The sequence below is a fragment of the Harpia harpyja genome, chromosome 19, assembly GCF_026419915.1.
Source record: "Harpia harpyja isolate bHarHar1 chromosome 19, bHarHar1 primary haplotype, whole genome shotgun sequence".
Classification (NCBI taxonomy): Eukaryota; Metazoa; Chordata; class Aves; order Accipitriformes; family Accipitridae; genus Harpia; species Harpia harpyja.
The window spans coordinates 316,851-337,136 of NC_068958.1; the positions used below are offsets into that span (position 1 = coordinate 316,851).

Here is a 20,286-nt window from a genome sequence, read left to right on the forward strand (position 1 = left end):
CACCACATCCAATATAGTAAACTCAGCAGTGAATGCTTTAAACAGTATATATACCAGTAATCTAGTAGCTAAATAATTTCCCAACACCCTAGACCAGTAATTCAGTCTGCTTCATTTTGCTAATTGACTTCCAAATACTCCTAGATGACAGAGAAACTATTTTAGCAGAACATTTAGATTCCATATGCTAGAATCCCTATAGTTCGCTGAATGCAATATGGCTGGCCATTTACAAGCCACATAGATATATACACTGTCCAGAGAATATGTATCAAGTTGAGAAAAGCTCCAGCCTCTCCAAATTGGCTTTCAGGTACACAAGCAGGTATGCAGTACTAGCAGCTTTTCAGGGCAGTAGCAGCTATGGGAGTGGGGAAAAAAAAAAAAAAAAAAAAAAAAAAAAAGCTATCTCCCCAGAGCTATGAAGATGTGTGTTTATAGGAGGGCACGTATATTGGCACAACAGAGCCACGTCTTGGACCCTGCTGAGGTTAAAAGAAAGTATCATATCTTAAGCTTTGAGATAAAGAAATCCTTTAACATCTTTATGGTCATATTGTCAAGTTTGAAAGCAAGATTAAGGCATCAGCTATCGAAGTGCTAAACTGAAAGCTAATCCAATGTAGATATAGAAATGCACGTTCCAAAATTTTAAAGTACTCAGTGCAAGAATCTGAATGCTTTATGCGTACAGGTCTCAGAGCTGATTATTCAGTTAGCTAAGACACTTCTCGAGAACATCAGACTACCAGTTTCAATTGTCTCAGGGTTCCTCTAAACTTTGACAGTAAATCTAGCATAGAGAACTACCCTGTGCATCTCAGAAGACTGGTTTAAAATGAATTGGCCTGGAAGCAGTCCTCATTCCAACAGATGATTGTGTGAAGACATCTTGACTGTAATACACACATCAATTCAAGAAGGCTATCAGACCAGATTTTCCAATCTAGCCTCCCACTGACACTTTTTAGAAGTAATGTCCTTGAACTGCTGGCCTTACTTTCCCGGAACAGTGAAAGAACACTACATTGCTATTTCAGTGGCCACTTCTTTCCCATAATGCAGTTGGGGAGTTTTGCTGTGATGCATTACATTATCTTAATTTAGACTACATGCAGTTGATATTCTGCAGGAGTTGCCCTTACAAAAGCAGCTCGTGGAGGCTGCCTGTTGGCACCTGGAAAAAAAAATAAATCAACTTTTGTAACCATGCAAACATAGTTACCCTATGTTAACTGGCCATGACTTCATGTAAATGAAACATGAACACAAACTCCATCCTAGCAAATTCTAAGAAACTGAAAGATTACTATATAAAATGAGGAAAAAAGGGAGAAAGCACTTTTGCATAATGTCGAAGGGAACAAAGTGAAAAATATATCTAGGTTAACAACAGTAACTACAAAAGCAATACTTGTCCTTAACAAAGAACAAATAATAAATGATAAAAAACCCACAAGTTAAGAACCCAGTACCATCTTGATCTGTATCAAGACGGAGCTGCAGCTCTCTCTCCAGCAGTCCTCCCTCAAAGGCCATCACCCTTCAAACAAGTCTGCTAACTTGCATAGGATAGAAGGACAAGATACATGTTCAGGAGAGTTAAAACAGTCACAGGAAAAGGAATATATTATCTGCTGTCTTACAGCATAATACTAACACGACTCTAGGTTCTCTAAACAGAGGAGAACTGACAGACTCTTCTGTCATCTCTGGTATCAAACATAAGTGAAAACAGGAAAATACCTACTACTTTAATTACAGTTGCATACTTACAGTGGAATAAGGTAATTCTGCACTCACTCAACCCATTTTGCTGCACACTTCCATCAGTCCATTGTTGGGTCTACTCTCGCTACTCAGCAGGTTTATCTCTTGTTTAAAAGCATGACATTCCTGTAAATTAACAGGAAACAGGGTTATGGTGACATTTATTATATAACTCAGTTCTTCTCAAGCTGTGCATTCCTCACCTGAAACATGCACTCTGGTATTTTTGTTCTTAGCTCTCCCTCCCAGCTTTGATGGCTAGTTCCCCATTCTAGTTTCATTGGTATGTGACAAATTCCCAAACTCAAAAGAACTAAAAAGCATTCATCGCAGAGGGAAGAGCAACGTATTAGGAATTTCATAACTAAATATTCTCCAAATATGTACCTGTAACTCTTCCTCACTCTGTCAGTCAACACAGGGCCCAAGCTGATACGGGTTTGCTTACTGGTTTTAATCACTTCTTTCAAGGTGCTTTATGAATGGTAAATGCTACTCGTTCTCACTTTGCTTTCCTCAAGACTTAACTAAACAAAGCAGAATGGACGCAAAACCAAATACAACCATTCTTTCTCTGTATCAGCAAATTAAGCCACAGCTCTTCCACCAAACTTGATCAGCAACAAACCTGAGAAAATACTGCGTAGGGAACTTGCTTTGGTGATATTTAGACATAGCCCTTCCCTTTTCTCCTCTTTTGCCTTATACCAACTTTTGTAATAGCTAATGTTTAAGAAAATTATACACCAAATGAGAAGAAAATCATCTCAAAGATGGATACTTTCATGTGGAAACCGACATGACAATCCCATTAAAGCCCATGTTGCTTTGAGAAAGTTAAAAATCACTGCAGATCATATGGTGTTACTACTGTGCCTGTACTGCAGTCTCCATTCTCCTTCTATTGTTAAGGAACTTCCACTTACAAAAATGTGTATCTTCTAGTCTTTAAATACATGTAATTCCTACAGGCATCAAAAGCACGCATCTTTTGGTGGAAAAGTAGTATTCTCTTCCTACACGCAAAACTCATCCAAACTCTGAGTATACATACAGCAGGCACTCCCTGCATGAGCAAAAGATCCTCACTCATAAAAGAATCGATGTGACAAGTTATGAATGAGTTAGCATCCACTTACATATTTCAATGAAAATTACAGACATAATGTATGTTCACATCCCATCTCAGCTTTGTTAATCAGATTTGTTCCCTGGCAATTAAGTTTTTGTTTTGTGTGTGTGCCTGCATGCGCTCTATTCCATCTACTTCTTTCACTCTTAATGGCTTTGAAAACTGACTTTCCAAGTAAAAATTTGATACATCTGAAAAAATTGCCTTTCCAAACTCTGCACTGGCAGTCTCCAGTGTATCTGAACTTTTCAATTAGGCAGCATTAATTCTTCCTGTTTCTCCACCTCCCCTATGTCGTTAATAGTCAAAGGTCATTTGATATTGCAGACATCATTAGGCAGACAGAAAGAACTTATCAGGAACAGATACACATGCCACCTGATGTCAGCAAACAGAAGTCCATGAAAACATTAACAGGGAAGAAAACAGCCTCTTGTTGGGAAAAATTCATCAATATTTGGAATCCTGCATTAAAGAAGACCTCTGCACCTCACCACGAATTAACTGAAAAACTTTAAAAGAGACTAACATTCATTCAAGTGGAAGCATGTGTTTCACACAACAAACTCAGTAAAAAATAATTTTTTTTTTTTTTTTTTTACAATAATCCGGTTACCCATGATAGTTGCTGAAAAGCTTTGAGCCAAGGTATTTAGGACTACATATACGAAGGAATGACATGAATCAGAAAAAAACCTATAAAAATTAGATAATCCCAAACCATGTCTTAGGTACCTGTAAGATAGTGCAAAAGCCTTACATTTCGTATTACTTGCTAAAGAAAGTATTAAAGCTTCCGTTAACCTATCTTCCTCAATTTCTTTGGTGCAATGTGTTCCATAAGAGCGTACCTAAATGTTTATTTTGGAGAAATTTCTGCAAAATACGAAATTGCTTTCAGATCCAAACATGAGAAAATACACGCTTTTTTTTTTTAACATACTTAAACTAGTTTACTTCTTTAGTTAAAAATTCTTGTACTTAAGAGGTGTGATACTTCTGAATATCTATTTCTGATTGCTTATGAAATCAACAGATGTAGTCATAAAAGAAAACCATTGAAAGCAGCATAATTTAACTGTGTTATTTAAGCAATCTTTTTTCCTTTGGTAAAGGATCAGCTATGCTTTGCTAGAACACAAAAGTCTACATTCGCATACCAGTTGCAGATATTTTCACTCAACATTTGAAACCCGAAAACACTAATTGGTATAAAAAAAAACCACCCAAAACCTAAACCTTTCCACTATTCATTTACTATCACTTGAAGATGGCATTTTATAAGATAAACCTGAAGATATTAAACTAATATTAAACCAAGCATTAGTCTGTTGAAATAAGAGAATTTTCTGGAAAGCCATCCTAATGTAGTTTCAGAAAACAAATCTGGATTGAAGACTGTATCTAGCATATTACTCAGGAAATAGAATATACATGACATAAAGGCCAGCTGAAAGTTAGGCTTTCATTGACAAAAAATAAGAGACAGCTCAGATGCAAGAGGAGAGGCTGAGAGAACTGGGTTTGTTAATCTCAAAATGACTATGCTAAGGACTGATCTTGTTGCTGGCTTTAATGGCCTAATGTAAAATTACAAAGATGGAACCAGATTTTTCTCCAAGGCAAGCCATGAAAAGACAACAGGCAACAGAGGCAAGTCACAGGAAGGTAAACCCCAATCATACATCAGGAAAAAAAACATTCACAATGAAAACGCCTAGGCATTGGAACAAGTTGCCCAGAGAGGTTATGGAATATCAAAATGCAAAACTCACGATGATGCTGAGCAACCTGCTCTAAACTGACCCTCCTGATTTGCAATCATCATTTGCAGTTCAAGGACTTTCTAAGTCACAGATAAAAATCTTCGCACCTAATAGTCCCTCTAGACTTCCCTCTTACGAATTTATCCAGTTGCTTTGCAAATATACAAAGTTTTTTGCAAATCTTGGAGCATCTACAACATTAAAGTTCTGCAGCCTGTGAGAAAATGAACAGTTTTGTGAAAAATATCTGCTCCCAAAGCTAGCTTTATTGTTAGTCTTATTTGACTATAGTCAAATTTGACTATAAGTCTATGCCCTCTGGTTCTCACATTAAAGATGATAAGAAAAAAAACCAATCTTTCCTGTTCACCTTCGCAATTCATAGAATCATCGAATGGTTTGGGTTGGAACGGAAGTCCCAACCCCCCCTGCCATGGGCAGGGACACCTTCCACTAGACCAGGTTGCTCAGACTGACTGGCCTGTAGTTCCCCACGTCTTCCTTTTCTCCCTTTTTAAAAATGGGGGTTACGTTTCCCCTTTCCGAGTCAGTGGGAACTTCCTGGACTGCCACGACTTCTCAAATATGATGGATAGTGGCTTAGCCACTTCACCTGCTGGTTCCCTCAGGACCCACAGATGCATCTCATCAGGTCCCATGGGCTTGTGCACCTTCAGGTTCCTTAGATGGTCTCAAACCTGATCTCCTACAGCGGGTGATTCTTCATTCTCCCAGTCCCTGCCTTTGCCTTCTGCACCTTGGGCGGTGTGGCTGGAGCACTTGCCAGTGAAGACTGAAGCAAAAAAGTCATTGAGTACCTCAGCCTTCTCCATGTCCCAGGTAACCAGGTCTCCCGTTTCCTTCCAGAGAGGGCCCACATTTTCCCTAGTCTTCCTTTTATCACTGACATACCTATAGGAGCTGTTCTTGTTGCCCTTGACGTCCCTGGCCAGATTTAATTCTATCAGGGCCTGGGCTTTCCTAACCTGATCCCTGGCTGCTGAGACAATTTGTATTGCGCCCAGGCTACCTGCCCTTGCTTCCACCCTCTGTAGGCTTCCTTTTTGCGTTTGAGTTTGTCCAGGAGCTCCTTGTTCATCCATGCAGGCCTCCTGGCGTTTTTGCCTGACTTCCTCTTTGTTGGGATGCATGGAAGAGGTGACCCTTGAATATTAACCAGCTTTCTTGTGCTCCTCTTCCCTCCAGGGCTTTACCCCATGGTATTCTACCAAGCAGATCCCTGAAGAGGCCAAAGTCTGCTCTCCTTAACTCCAGGCTAGCAAGCTTGCTGTGTAACCTCCTCGCTGCCCGAAGGATCTTGAGCTCCTCCACTTCATGGTCACTGCAGCCAAGGCTGCCCTTGAGCTTCACATTCCCCACCAGCCCCTCTTTGTTGGCAAGAACAAGGTCCAGCACAGCACCTCTCCTTGTTGGCTCCCCTATCACTTGGAGAAGGAAGTGGTCATCAACACATGCCAGGAACTTCCTGGATTGCTTATGCTGTGCTGTGTTGTCCCTCCAACAGGTATCGGGGTGGCTGAAGTCCCCCACGAGGACCAGGGCTTGTGAACATGAGGCTGCTCCTATCTCTCTATAGAGGGCCTCATCCAGTCGGTCTTCCTGGTCAGGTGGCCTGTAGGAGCCCCCCACTATAAAGTCACCTGTCCCTGCCCTCCCTTTAATCGTGACCCACAGGCTCTTGGTCACATCCTCATCCAGCCCCAGGCAGAGCTCCATGCACTCCAGCTGGTCACTGACATAGACGATGACAACCCCTCCTCGTCTCCCCTGCCTGCCCCTCCTTAAGAACCTGTTTCCTTCCATTCCAACACTCCAGTCATGACGTTAGAAGGATACCATACCCTCTCTCAGACACCTCTTGTAGGCTGAGGGCTCCTCCTAGTCAAGTTACAGTTTACTCCTTGTAAGTCAACCACATCCTTCACTTCGGTCCCCTTGCCCTGCTCTGTAGCTTCTCTAATTTTCCTCACACCCTTCTGAGGATGGGGATGGAACACCACACACTGTTCAAGACATACACTCACTGTATACTTGTTCTTTGGTCTCCTCATATAAATCCCTACCACTAATACTTTTCTGATCACTTTGATGTTCTCGTAGATATCTCTCTTGCCTGTCTTGAAGAGGCTGACTGCAGCAAACATCTCTCGTATTCAAGACCCTCCTTGATCCTGCATTTAATCAATTAGGCTGATCTTGCTCTTTAAGTCTCTCATCACAAATTCTTAAAACATTTTTACTGCTAATTTTGGGGCACTCAGAACTTTTACCTTCCTTTTAAAAGGAGAATATCAAAATCGTGCATTGCAGTCCAGTATCATTTTCACAAAACACTTCAGAACTCAAAATCTTCTTCCTAATTCTGTTCACTACTTCCTTGTCCATTTATTTATAGAATTAATCCTTTTTTCCTGTAACACTGCACTGAGAGTTCCTGTTGCGTTGCTTACCTATTTTGACTGCCTGCATCATTTGCAGAACGTCTGCTCCTCAAAACACCTTCCCTTGTACCTTAAGCGAAGCCTACAGTTCATCTTCTTCAACATAAAAGTTTGTTTGACCTTAACACAAACTCTATTCAAATACATAGCATGCCCAGTGGTCTACTTCACCCTGTCCAGACTGGCTGTCTTAACTGTTCTTTTTTTTTTTTTTTTAAGAAGTTATGTTATTTACAAATGTTAACCACGGCATTCACAAATTTACTGCCAGATCACTGATGAAGTTGTGGACTCACCGTCAGACCTAGCGCAATTCCCTGTATATTCTTATAAAAAATGGTTCTTTCATAAGCAGCTAGTACCAGTACAGCTGACAGACAGTAAGCCATCTGCTTATTGCATTTGGTTACTAAAAGGATAATACATTGTTATTTTCTAAACCTGAGTATCACACAGTATTAGAGTGCTTGATTGAGTAAACATATTTATAGTTTTTACCTAGTTACCTTGGTCAATTCAACCTACAATTGCACACAAGAACAAAGTTAGGTTTAGTTAGCAAGACAAATTTCTCACAGAACCCTGTTGCCTAACCACCCCAATATTTCTGTTCTTCAACATACTATTAAATAAAGCCCATCCTATTTTCCCCTGTTATTTTGTTCGCTACAGATAACCAAGGTAACATTGAGGAATAAGCTTCATGGAGCACTTGCCTTTTGTTAGCTCAACACTAGAACTCTGAGTCTTCAAAATCAGGACTGGCAGGCCAGAGATCTCAACTTCTATCTAGCAATTTAATAAGAAATCTGGTTCTCAGACTTTTAAACCGTTTCTCCTCAGGAGATAGTGTCTGGCATTTAGTACTGGAAAATATCTCATAGTTCTTGTCTGATACGACATCCTGTTTCTTACCAGAAGAAAAAAAAAAATCTGCATTATACAGACATTAATGATTTTCCCAAATTTGCCTAGCAATAGACAAACATATCGCTAGGCTTCCTCCCTGCTTCCCCCAGAATAGGTACCAATTTTTCACTTGCTGTCCTGCTTTCTAGTAAGCACAACTGGCTCCAAAATCTTTGGTTACTTTTTTATCTGTGGTACTTCAAAAATTCCAATTTATACAATTGCTATCTAGTTCCCCTACTCCCATTTTTATCTATTCATTTTTGCTTCTAAACACCTCCATTTTGAAACTAAGTCAGTTTGAGCTGCTGATGAAAAGTGTCACTCTTCTCAAGTGTCATAGGAATGGAACGCATGATTTTTAAATGGGATGATCTCTGTGTTGACCACTGCGCCCCCGCCCCCTTTCCACATGGGCTAATACCCCATGTATGATGAAAAATGGGAGCAAAAATTTGCAGAATAAAAGTTTTAGAGAAATGTTGTTGCAAACTGAAGTTTAATTTAAAAAAAACATAAGTTTTTGGCAGTTAGGAAAGATGAGCTTTTGCTGTCAATACAACTTATTACTTTAACCAAAGAGACTGAAAAGCTATAAGCAAGCAGAATTCAATTTCACCATTGTTAGTCACAGAAAACACTGAATGGGATAGAAGATACAGCAAGTATGGTCACTTAAAGATTTTTTTTTTTTTTTTAAAGAATAAGTTGCTCAGCCTCATAGCCTGACAAAAGCTGTGCTTCCTATGTAAGTTTGCTTTAAAGATATTTTACATTTGTATACACAATAAATTAAAATACCTTTCATTTTCTAGGGTGCTCATTAGTAATGCTTTTAAACATACTATCATATCCACATGTAAAGTTTGATTACAAAATGTGCTGAGAGCCTGGAAATAAAGTTTACATGGAACAAAAAGCAAAGCTCATAACTACTGTCCATCTTGATTTCTAGCTGTCACCCCTTTACTAAAATAAGGTGAACAAACAGAAAAATGAATAAACTAACTTGGTTAAAGTAAGAGTTTTCCAATATTTTTTTTTCCAAACTGGTGCTACGCCACGCAGGACAGACAACATATGGAAAATGAACAAACAAGGGCACATAGTTCCGTCCTTGTTACATACTCTTCCCGTTCTCACACATGAGGAATAACTACTAAGCACAGCGTGAACCTTCAACACAAAAACAAACCTGACTTTAAAAGCATCTGTTGGACATAGAAGGCATGGATTGCTACATTCAACTATAAAGTCGTTAAGGCAAGGAGTGTCTTTCCACCACATTGTAAGAGGGGGACCAACCCAGATTTAATTTTTTTTTCAATGATAAATACGGCAAGAGACTACCCATGCTCCATTGTCTTGGGTTCACAACAACAGACTGCAGACCAAAGGCACGCTGCGGTTCTACAGCTGAGAATTTCAACAACAGTTCCCTCTCCACCACGTGCCAAAAACCTTAGGCGTGCTGAAGCCAGATCAAGCATCATTTGAACCGAAGCTCCCTAACAGCACCTGCACCCCACCGCCCACACGACACGCAAACAGGTTTCTCCCCCTTCATCCCAGAAGCCCAGCGGAGGACGCGGCCAAGCCCGGTCGGTTTCGCCCGCTCCCCCCCTCGCCCCCCACCAAGGGCCGCTGGCGCTGCCCGCCGCGTCCCCCGCCCCTTGTGTAAAGGGGTGGCCGCTCCCGCGTCCCAGGCGCGCGGGGCTCGCGGCGGACCAGCCCCGCCCCTCCCCGCTCCAGCGGCGCCCGCGGGGCGGCGGGAGGGGGGGGGCTCACGGCCCAGAGCGGGAACGTCACGCGGCTGCCCGCGCACCGCCGGCAGGGCGACGGGCCGAGAGGCCGTTCACCGAGGGGCTGCCGGCCCGGCCCGGCCGCCGCAAGGCCGCGCGGCGCGGGCAGCCGCAGCCGCCGGCCCCCGGCCAGAGCCCGATGGGGCCCGAGCCCCGGAACGGCACCCACGGGGCGGGGCCTCGCGCCGCAGGACGCGGCGCGGCCCTCCCCTCCCCTCCGCCCGCGCACCTGCCCGCGGGCCGCGCCGGGCCCGCGCGCCGCCGCCGGAGACGGGCTGCGCCCCGCGCCGCGCTCGCCGCCCCCCCCCCCCGCAAGGCCGGGAGCCGCGGGCTTCCCACAAGCGGCGCGCCCCCGGAGGGTGGGCTCCCGGCCGGGCCCGTCGCCGCAGAGCTCCGCCCGCGGCACACGCCCGAAGCGGGGACGGCGCGGGGGGGGAGGGGGGCTGCGTCGTACGGGCCCGCAGCCCGGCGGGGCGGGAGCGGCCGGGTCCCACCTATCCTCCAGGCACAGCAGGGCTCGTCCACGTCTCACCTGTCCGGGGACGGCTGCGCCCAGCGTCGCCCGCGAGCCCTCTCGGCGCGGGGACCCCGCCGGCACCGGGGCGCGGGGGGGGGGGAGGGGCGGGCGCCTTCAGCGCCGCAGAGCCGGCCGCCCACCCGCCGGACCGAGCCCCCCGCCCGCCGCAGCCGCCGAGGACGCAGGCCCAGGCCGGCCGGGGGGGGGGGGGGATCGACGGGAGGGGACGGGGCGCGCCGGACTGACGGGCCTGCCGGCCAACCGCTGCCTCGCACGGGAGCGCTCGCCAATCGGCGCGGGGCGGGGTGGGGCGGGAGCATGCGAGCGCGCAGGCACTGCGCAGGAGCCGCCTCCCGCAGGTGCGCTGCGCCGTCCTTGGCCTTGGGGCGGCCGCGGGCCGGGAGGGGCGGCTCGGCTCGGCCTGGCTCGGCCCAGCCCGGCCCGGCCGGCGGCTCCCTGGGACCAGCCGGGCCGCGGGGTCTCAGGGCGCTGGCGCGGCCCCCCAGCAGCTCGGGCCCCCGGGGAGGCCAGCGCCGTCCCCGCGGAGCAGCGTGCCCGTGCTCCCTCCCGTCCTCGGGCCTGCCGGCGGGCCGCAAGTCCAGCTGCTCCCCGAGGAGACGCCGCCCAGTCTGTGCGCGGAGACGAAAAATCGGCTGTCTCTTACCCGCCTGCCACCTGCTGCCGCGCGGCCCGTAACTCGTCCTGCCCAATCGGTGAAGAACGCCCCAAAACCCCCAAACCAAACCCGGGGCGGGCTGCCGTGCAAGCGATGGTGCTGGAGTCGCCTGGGGTGACAGCGACGTGTTCTTCCAAGGCAATCAAGTAGGGCTTCGCGGGCTTCTTGAAGATGCTTGGAAGTGAGAACGTTTCTGCCAAACTATGTACAGTTCAATTTGCCACACGTGCTAAATGCTTTAACGCTTTTAGACGTGGTACAGTGACTTTCAGCCCTCGAAGCTACATGGCAAAAGGAAGGCGCATCTTTCTCCGAATTACAGTTTCTCTAAAAGCAATATTCGGTGAGTAGGCAGTCTGCAAGCATCCCCGTAGGGAAAACACTTGCTCTCTGGACTGGTAGCTACATGCAGGACTGCTTTCCAGTCCACCAGACTGAAGTTTTGTACGTGGAAGAACAAAAGCTTAGTGAGGTTACTCAAAGGAAGTTTTGAGAGACTGCACAATGTCCACAATACATTTAGAAGTTGTCTTTCCAGTCTCCTAGTTACTAAAGGTCTTCAATGACTATCAAGTTCAAAGCAGTTTGAACATCTTCAGACATCCCAATTAAACATGTATGAGCTTTCTTTCCAAAGCAGAAAGATTCAGTTTGAGAATAAACTATAAAAATAACTTTAAACATAGGTTTGGGATCTGCTTGTGAATACTGATGCTCACAACTCCCAATATCCACATCAAAGCCAAATGCACTATATGGAAAGGTATTTTCCCTACATTCCCTCCCACCCCCCAATGGCCGAAGAATTAAAATTAATTTCATATGAATCTCCAGCCATTTCATAGGCACAGACTGTTCTTTACTAGTTCATCCTATTGGTATTGCTAAGCTACGTGCACTTTCCTCTGAAACTTCTAGCATCAGCTCCCGCTAGAGCAAGAGTACAGGACTCTCTGGCAAAATATTTCCACTCTGTCCTCTATCACTGTGCCAGGACATTAAAACATTCCAGTTCATGGGCTACAGTCCTCTCTAAAAAAAAAAAAAAAAAAAAAAAATACAGCTACTGGTATTTCTACAAGGATTCAGAAAAAACCAATCCGAAAGCTAGTTACTTCTTATCCTAATAATTACGAGAATCTAAGTCAGAGTTTCCAAACTGGTGCTTCAAGTACTGCAAAGTGATAATGTCCACTGCCTAAATAGGTCTTGTGCATTACAGCAGGACACCCTCTGAAATCGAGGATATAAACACTGCCCGGCTAAGAACTGAATTACTCAGCAGCTGCTCCTGTTGAGGCTATCTTAATAAACAAAGATGGGAAGCTTCTTTCTTAGTTCCTGTTTCAGGTTTCTGCTATGTACAGCACCTTAAATTATCCCTGCGTAACTTACATTTTAAAAAATTGGCCAGCACCCTCTGGTGGAAAAAACCGCATAGAGATTTAGGGTTGTGCTGTACTGAGTTATTTGAAAAGGTTGGCAAAATGGATCGCCAAATAATGTCACTTTAGGCAATGCCATTAGCCATGTAATTTCCCAAAATTTTAATGAAATGTTTCTGTCTATAGTTCAACTGACATTTGATTGAATATTCAATTTAAATTTTTCCTAAATCCATGCACAATACAATTGTAATATGCTATTTCATATAGTTAATGAAATGAAGCATCCAGGGGATCAGGCTCCATTTTTCCTGCATGATTATTGCTGAAAGAAAATAAATTCTATGATATGTCATGTTCTTTGGCCATTCTAGCTTCCCTTCAAGCTGTTTTCAAGAAGTTTGCATTATGAAAAGCTAAACAATGTGGAGTGTATCTGCATGTACGCAAAGATCAGTTGAACAGAACTGTTTCTTTTTAACCTAAACCATTTTTTTTCCTAAGTTTCTTAACATAACTTCTTCACAAAATCTTTGTCTTCTATCTCCCGCTTTGCTAAAAGTGGTGATTATAACACCTTTTTAACAAGTACTCAATCTCAGAGCCTGTTTTTCCCTTGATGATGAATTCAGATGTGCCAGCAAAGATGAGAAAAGTTGAGGTATTTCAGAGCATTCATAGAATCATAGAATCAGAATGGTTTGGGTTGGAAGAGACCTTCAAAGATCTAGTCCAACCCCCCAGCCATGGGCAGGGACATCTTTCACTAGACCAGGTTGCTCAAAGCCCCATCCAACCTGGCCTTGAACACTTCCAGGATGGGGCATCCACAACCTCTCTGGGCAACCTGTTCCAGTGTTTTGCCACCCTCATCATAAAAACCTTCTTCCTTATGTCCAATCTGAATCTACCCTCTTTCATTTTAAAACCGATGCCCCTTGTTCTGCCACTACAGGCCCTGTTAAAAAAGCCTTTCTCCATCTTTCTGATAAGCCCCCTTTAAGTACTGGAAGGCTGCTATAAGGTCTCCCTGGAGCTCTTCTCTTCTCCAGGCTGAAGAACCCCAACTCTCTCAGCCTTTCCTCACAGGAGAGGTGTTCCAGCCCTCTCATCATTTTTGTGTCCCTCCTCTGGACCCGCTCCAGCAGGTCCATGTCTTTCCTGTGCTGAGGACCCCAGAGCTGGATGCAGTACTGCGGTGGGGTCTCACCAGAGTGGAGCTGAGGGGCAGAATCTCCTCCCTCGACCTGCTGGCCACGCTGCTCTTGGTGCAGCCCAGGATACGGTTGGCTTTCTGGGCTGCGAGTGCACATTGCCGGCTGATGTCCAGCTTTTCATCCCCCAGTACCCCCAAGTCCTCCTCTGCAGGGCTGCTCTCAATCCCTTCATCCCCCAGCCTGTATTGATACTGAGGATTATAAATTATTATAAAGAGCATTAATAATAGCATTATAAATAGCAAACCATCAAAATGCATCAGAGATACACGGGCACTGGGCAAATAAGTACAAATTGACACTGAAATTGTCAGTAATTAAATTCAGAATTAATATTCCATTCAGAGTAACAGAACTTTGCATCTTAAAGGGTTTTGAGAGAACCTCTGTCAAAATTTCTACTTGCTTTTTAATTCTACTATCCTCTGATATTTATCCCATCCCCTCGTAAGGCTCTCTATGGGAATGGCCACATCTTTCTTTCTCCTGTCTCTGCTACACAAATGGTAATTTCCAGCAAAGGAGATATATAGCAGTCCTGAGCAACATCCTGTAAATCCTTATATTACAAGAACATCTATACATAATAGCTAGTAGATTTAGAATGGTGGATACCCATAAAACAAAACATAAGTCCCTGCTTATAATATTTATTCTACTGAAATTACAGACATGGTTTAGGGAAGCAAGTTATACTATGTACGAAAGTAGGAAAAATGAAACAAATGAAAGTACTTCTGATAAGCAGTTCAGGCTTAGTGTTATCTTGGATCAAGAAGTTCTGTGTGTTATTTAAAAGGATGAACTATTAAGTAGTTTCAATAACCAAACTTTTTGGTGTGTGCATTTGTCTGTCAGCATTGCTTGAAACTGATTTAGAGAAAACCTTTTTCAGGTTTTACCAAATTAATGCTTTGGAAATAAGTTACTTCAGTTTACGCAATACAATTCTTTTATTGGATATCTCTGCTGAAATAGCCTGAAGTATTTTCCAAGTTATTAGGGACAAACTCTAAACAAGCAGATAAGTTGAAGTTTAACCACACATACTGTACTATGGCACTGTAATTATTGCCATGGATTGCAACTTTAAACAAATATGAACTACCCAAGGTCAATGGTGTATCCCTAGGTAGAACTAGATGAAGTTAGAATCCAATGCAACAAAAATGCAGCTTAAGGTTAGCGAGAAAAAAGGGAGTTAAAGAAAAACCTGAATAATTTCTGAGTGTTAAGTGCAAAGAATATCAGAATTATTCTGATAGTCTAGAGACATTTTTTAGATCTTAAAGTAATCTGATATACGCCACCACAATTCCTCTTATTTCTACATCTTCATGTGGACAAAACAGACAAAGAAGGGGTCCTTTGAAGCTACCAGCCAGTTTACACTGGCAATTGACCTATGTCATCTCCTATCTGAGTACAGTGGAACTCCCCGTCTTTGTATCAGAATATTTTTTCTCTCTATAAAAGGAGAGAAGCCAATCTTAAGAAAGACTATTCAGGTACTGTGAAGTCTTCTGATGTATTATGAATGGATCTTGAAGTGATAGACACTGTGTTTTATGCAATGCGAAAATTTGATTGTAACATCATTTCAGCTTTATTTGACTAGCTTGACAAGTTTTGACTCAAACCTACAAAGACAGTTTTCTGATCTTGTTGCTTTGGTCATACCCCTTCATTGTTTTCCCAAGTTTTCTCTTCCAAAAGCAATTGTGTATCTTCACTTTTACAGGCTCTTCCATTAATCCTCAATAGATCTATTTTCTTATCATCACATTTCACTTATATCTAGCCAGGGTCACTGTCCTTTGCCTGCTTACCATGTTTTCAAACAAGCACCTTTGTACTTTCTCTGATACTGCCTCATACTGATGAATTCTCCATCAACCTTGCAAAATTGCCTCAAAAAATCATCCTTTAAAACCCTCCTTTGTTTCAATGTCAGAAAAAGTCCACTGTGGGTGACTGCAAGTTGCCCATCTGACCAAACTCCTTCTATCTTTTCTTCTCCTGTCTACATCTGTTGTCTTTTGTTATACACAGTACAAGACTTCTAGGGAAGTCATGTAGGAACATGTCCTTCTTAAACATGTGTCTGATTTATAGTACCACGGCAGTACAGACGGACACTTTTTCAGAGCTCTGTACTGCCTCCCTAAGCCTTCTGCTACACTCTATCATACAGCAGAAGATCTCCCCTGATACTGTTTTACCCTTTTTTTCTGATGCCAGAACTTAAGATGTTTCGCAGAAAGGGAGATCTCGAGCCCACTCAGCATTATTAGCTCCTATACACATAGTTTTTACGTAACTAGGAAAAAAGCTCAGTTTGCACGGTGGACATAGAAGTATGAGCCTTCATAAAAGTACAACTTTTCTCTAATGCCCTTGACCAAACTCCAGTACATTCAGAGACAGGTGACCAGGACCAGTAGTCTACCGCTACCCATAGTGGCATATTTGCATTTTGCTATTGCTACAATTTTGTGCTTTTCAAAAGAATACAATTTTTAAATGTACCGAAAAAAATGCAATTTAAAGGAAAGAATGTTTTATTTCATTAACAATTTAAGTTACTTTTATAATTCACAGTACCACTCATGCTATAGGGCACGCTATCCAGATGCTGTTGCACACATGCGTGCATGGTGCTCTGATGGTGTGAAGACATACATCCCATTCTTACTGAAAACCACATTTCTAGAAGCACCAGACATGTACTGCTTCTATGGGAAAGAAGTTCCTAATTCCTTCCCCTTCCCCCATCACTCCCAAAAAGTTTGGTGCCCTTAGGAACAGTATCTGTTCTAAAGGGTAAATTTATCTGGAACTCCATAACTTAAGAAGCAATAGAAACAACATAAGACATGAACCTGTTGGAGCAGGTCCAGAGTGGGGCCATGAGGATGTTCAGGGGGCTGGAGCCCCTCTCCTGTGAGGACAGGCTGAGAGAGTTGGGCTTGTTCGGCCTGGAGAAGAGAAGGCTCCAGGGAGATCTTATAGCAGCCTGCCAGTACCTAAAGGAGGGCTACAGGAAAGATGGGGAGGGACTTTTTACAAGGGCATGTAGTGATAGGACAAGGGGTAAGGGCTTTAGACTGAAAGAGGGTAGATTTAGATTAGATGTAAGGAAGAAGTTCTTCCTGGTGAGGGTGGTGAGGCACTGGAACAGGTTGCCCAGAGAAGTTGTGGATGCCCCATCCCTGGAAGTGTTCAAGGCCAGGTCGGATGGGGCTTGGAGCAACCTGGTCTAGTGGAAGGTGTCCCTGCCCAGGGCAGGGGGCTTGGAACGAGGTGATCTTTAAGGTCCCTTCCAACCCAAACCATTCTAGGATTCTATGAACTTAGACTGTATTTACATAGCATTGTAAACAAAATACAGCATGTTTGTTTTGCTTGACTAAAGCAAGTAAAAAGCAGCCAGCCATATCAAGGAGGAAACTTTCCACTTGCCTTCAAACAGAAATAACTAAGAGATACTGGGGCCTGTGACTGATACCGCTGTGCAGCCCCTTCTGCGTACTCACATACTAAAGGCAATTTCCACAAGGTGCCCAGTGTTGTGTAACATCTGAGCCAGCATCCAGTGCGCAGACTCTGCTGTAAACAAATCTATGACGTTTATAACGCAGTTGTTGAGGATCATGTCAGCTCACACTCTTCCCAACTCACAAGTCTGCACAGGAAACAGCTAAAGCTCCTTGTATTACTGGTCTGTGCATAGAAACATGTAATGAAGGAAACACAGCAAATATTTTCTGAAGGAACTGGTGAGCAGCTTGGCTCGAAAAATTAACTGCATCAAGTTCCATGGACACAACCTTGCTGTATCTTATTTCTAACCTCAATGGCTATCTGACAAGATGAGCAACTCTACCAACTCAAACAAAACATAACAGAACAAAAGTGTGGAGGGGAATATAAGAAGTATGCTATGTTCTGTCTCTCTGCTCTCTGGGTAAAAACAACATTGCATTTATTCCTAACAGTCATGTCCTGTTTACCCCTATTCTGCATTACTTGAGTTTTCAGACCTTACAAGCAAGGGGATTTGAACAGATATTTTGCTAAAATAGTTTGTAATTCTGAATTTGCCCATAGGGTCTCAGGGGACCAACCAACCAACCAACCAACCCCCCAACCACAACCCCAAACCCCAGAGCCAGTCAAGGTAACTATATCCTTCAGCTGCATTAGCATTATATAAACATATCCTTTGCTGCCATGCGAGTTTAAAAGTCATTTAAATTTAATTCAGCTTTACTATAGAACAAAAGTCTTTGCTGGCACACATCTCATACAAAATGAAAAACTGGCAACAGTGTTGGTAAATTTTAACCAAATTTAATAGTATCAGCTGTGTTTTCATGAATATAAAGCAAAAAATCTTTCTGCAAAATTCCAGTTGTCCTGGGAATCTCAGCAAATCAGTGATAGTTTACAATTGGTTGAGGATATATTAACTCCTCCAAGAAGCAGTTTGTTACAAAGGCACTTAAAGAGTTGTTAACAGCCAGCTGGCAAGAAACAAGTTAAGGCTGTGCTATCAGCTGAAGTAACTAAGCAGTTGCTGGCTACTCATGTTAAATTCAAGCTTGTGGGCTAGGAGGAGCTGTATCCTACACTTGCTGAAAACAGTATTAGCTCTACTGCTACGTATGGCATAACATAAAATGCAAATGCTGCTGTGGAAATTAAACATTACCTCCCTACCCAACGGACTTAGCTCTGGCTTGGTGTTAAGACAGAGGGACACCACCCGGCCAGGTTTTTTGTTTTGCTTTGAGAGTTGGACAAGGTTTTGGAACGCAAAACTCAAATGATCGTCTGTTCAGAACTCAATGAGCAATACTGGTAAAAAAGAGAAACTTCAAGAGTAGTTTGTCCCTAAAGATTTTTGATTCCTAGTTGGTACATGAGTATTAAACTGCAACTTTTTACAACACTTGAGGAAAAGTATCTAAAATGCAAGTCCCTTGGTAATTAAATATCTATATGTAGACACTGACACCAGAGATTTGCTCTAGAAGCATTTTAATTTACAAACAGCAATTCCCATTGACTTTATACCATAAAAAAAGCAATTTACAAGCGAGAAACAAATTCATCAGAACAAAATAAAGCAGCACTGAAATATTCATGTCACAAATCTAAAAACAAAGTGAATACAAGAGTAAAATATCATTTGAATAAATATTTTAAAATTCATGCTATAAAATAATCCTTAATGGCAAGTTATTAATTGTTACAGCATCAGCTTAGCTAGCTTCATTTACTTCATATGGTGATGAAGTGTGGAGTTGTGAGGTTACCGGTTTATATTGCAAGATAATGACACCAAGTCAAGTCATTCAAACTGTTCAATTATTTATCATGAAAAACAACCATACAAATAAAAGTTATTTAAAAATACAATTTTTCAGTCAGAAACAAACACTGTTAAAATCGTGCAAGAGCTCTACCTCTAATCAGATATACAACCAGAGGCTTGCAATACAAGTCCAAAGGCTGAATTCATAGCATATGTAAATGGGAGAGACAGCAGTTTATTGTATCTACCATAGCAGGAGTTACTTACATAAACTAGAAGCAAACCTGCTCAGTTACTGATACTTAGCTTCACATCCCCTGAAGAAATACAGGAACACATGTCCCAGGCTTACTTGTTTGTTTAGCATTTTTTTTTAAAATGTAAACTTGCGTAACTTAAGTTAATGCTGTCACAGGGATGCGCAAGTAGTATTAAATCTACAATATTAAATACAACTATTCTGGCACTTGTTAAAATATATGTAAAATGCACACAGATTATAAACTTTGAACATTTTGAATGACTTTACTAAACTTCCAATTCAATCACTGAGTATTATGAAATTTACAATTCATGAAATAAACAGATTCATATAAAGAATTTACATAATTCCCCAAATACTTTCAAATATAAAATTTAATAAATAACCCTGACCAGTCAAAAAGCACCATTCAAGGGTAAAATTCCCTTGGAAAATAGATTAGGTGTTGCATATTTGAGTCCCTTTCAATGGTTTCATGTGAAACCTGTTTAGAAAAATGACAATAAAAGAATCACAGTAAACTAATACAAAAATTCAAATAAGATATATATATATATTTAAAGGTAAAGCTCATTCAATCTTTTCCCAGCCCTTGATTTTATTCCTGCTGTTCTTCCCATAATTCAGCCTAAATATATTAAGAGGCCTCATTGTTTTAGCTAAAAGTAAACCAAAGGCTTCAGCATAAAACATGAATTTATGCTTGGGAAGACTGCATTAAGAACTATCAATTTAGGCCTACAGTATATTCTGCTGAACAGTGAATTGACAGTATCCTTTATGCTATTGAAAGATTTCACACTAAAAAAGCAGAGCCAATCTTGAGGCCTTATTGACCAAACTGAACTTTTAATATACTGTAAGTATTTACAAAGCTATTTCCTAAATGTATTTACAAGTTTAAAAGAAATAATATGGAAGATAACTGATTAAGAAAACTTAAAAAACTGTTTAAACCCACAAACATTAGCAAAGGTATAAAATCCTTTATTTTCACAGTTTGTCATAATAGGTTAAACATCTAGAGGAAAGGACACTGTCACTGTTTTCACATTTGTCTATAATTAA

At 42.5% G+C, this 20,286-nt stretch overlaps 1 protein-coding gene across 7 annotated transcripts in view; it reads right to left on the minus strand.

The window, feature by feature from the left end:
• The window catches only part of RALGPS1 (Ral GEF with PH domain and SH3 binding motif 1), a 133,613-nt gene extending 123,033 nt beyond the window's left edge, over positions 1 to 10,580 (minus strand). For 3 of the 7 annotated variants that reach the window (XM_052815982.1, XM_052815983.1, XM_052815980.1), the window contains exons 1-2: positions 10,374 to 10,578; positions 1,777 to 1,896 (exon numbers count right to left, since the gene is read on the minus strand). The gene's annotated coding sequence lies outside the window, so the exon portion shown is untranslated. Of the gene's footprint in view, positions 1 to 1,772; positions 1,897 to 10,373 lie in introns of all 7 variants that reach the window. The other 4 variants (XM_052815984.1, XM_052815985.1, XR_008239433.1 and 1 more) reach the window with 3 other exon arrangements.
• Between the last annotated feature and the right edge of the window lie 9,706 nt (positions 10,581 to 20,286).